Below are 1,804 nucleotides of genomic sequence, written 5' to 3' on the forward strand. Positions count from 1 at the left end.
TTTGTTTAGATAAGCTATAAAAAGACCCTCGGACAAAGACCGGGCGTCGACTCTGCTTTGGGCTACTAGCCCCCTAGTCGAACTTGTTTGCAAACAATAAACATGAGATGGATCCAGCCTGAATGTGTATGACTCTTTCTTGAGGTATATTGGAAAAGCCTCCGGGGACACGAAACTAGCCGTTTGTGCAACACTAGGAAGGTGGTAAAACACTGGAACAGGTCACCCAGAGAGGTGGTGGACTCTCCATCCTTGGAGGCTTTTTAGACCCGGCTAGACAAAGCCTTGGCTGGAATGATCTAGTTGGGGATGGCCCTGCTTTAAGCAGGGGGTTGGACTAGATCAGTGTTTCTCAACCCATGGGTCACAACCCAAAAGTGTGTTGCAAGATTAGTTGAAAAGGTAGTGAGTAAGTCCCAGAAAAATGTGGAAAAGCATAGGTTTCCCCTTGCAGGCTAGAAGGCTGCTTGGGGTAATTGGAGGCAGTGAGAGCACCTGTCTGCGCGTGCGTGTGCGCGCACACACACAGCATGTGGCCAGGCTGGCTCATGGGAGCAGCCCCAGCAGCTGGATGCAGGTAAGTGTTTGGGAGTGAGGCCTGGAGGACCAGGGCTTGGGGATTGCCCAGGGCGGGGTGTGGGGAGGGGAGGGGGGTGTTAGGGAATGAGTGTGTGGTGGGGGAGGGCAAGTGCCTGCTGACACTAGGGGAAGGTGGCCTGGTGCCAAGGCTGTATCAGGGCAGAGGGGGCGGGGAGGGGCGAGGGGGGAGAAGGTACTCCAGGGAGCCAGGAGCTGCGGTGGCTGGGCAGGTCCTCCAGGGAGCCAGGAGCTGCGGTGGCTGGGCCAGGAGCACTGGGACCAGTGCTTGTACTCACAGGGGTAGGGTGCCTGGGAGATGCTGCCCAGGGGTTGGGCAGGGCTGTGATCAGGCTGCTTAATGCAGCATGGGAACCCCAGCCCAGGGCAGTGGGGGGTGCCACAGGCCTCCCCTCCTCCTCCTCACAGCCCATGCTGGGGTGGACTTGCTCCACTGCTGCCCGCATGAGCCAGAGCTGCTGCAACCACTACGTTCCAGCCCAAGCAGAAGGGGCTCCCTCTGGCAGGGCTGAGGGGAACAGGGGGCTGTGGGTGGGGAGTGAGGGGCACCACAATGGCCAGAAGGCTGTGGGTCAGTAGGGGCGCCGGCAGGGCCAGGGGACTGTGGATCGGGATGGGCCATCGAAGTTTACAAATGGGTCCTGGTACAAAGAAGGCTGAGAATCGCTGTAGTAATAAGAGATTGGTTGCTGCTGAAGAGAGCAGGGCTGGAGGAATGTTGGACAGGAGAGGGTTAACCTGAGATGCTGTCGTCACCACGCTGCGGTGTCATGCACATTTTGAGCCTGTCGCCTGTCCTGGTCTCTAGCTGCCTGCGAGGAGGCGAGAGACAGGGAAGCATCGAGGGGGCATGAATAAGGGGTGTTTGGGCTGCACAAGTGAGGCAGAGGGCAGTGCCTTGGTCCACGGGGCAGGAGACATGGGGGGAGAGATTTTCCACTGGTTCTTGGGGCCAGAGGCTGTGGGTGATGACTGTGAGCAGAGAGGCCCTTGTGTTGTAGCTTCTGGTAACCTGTGGGAGACTGGACGTGGGGGCGCTGGGTTTTTGGGGGACTTGGTGGTATTGCTTCTCGGTCTTTTATAGGTTAAGGTCAAGTGTAGAACCTGTTCTGGGTTAGATGGATTACCTAAGGAATTTTATGAAAGGTTTTGGGGTGTGGTGGGGGGGGATGTGGTGGAGGTGTTTAAAGAAATTATGGAGATGGGG

This window comes from Alligator sinensis, unplaced genomic scaffold (genome assembly GCF_000455745.1).
Source record: "Alligator sinensis unplaced genomic scaffold, ASM45574v1 scaffold150_1, whole genome shotgun sequence".
NCBI classification, from domain to species: domain Eukaryota; kingdom Metazoa; phylum Chordata; order Crocodylia; family Alligatoridae; genus Alligator; species Alligator sinensis.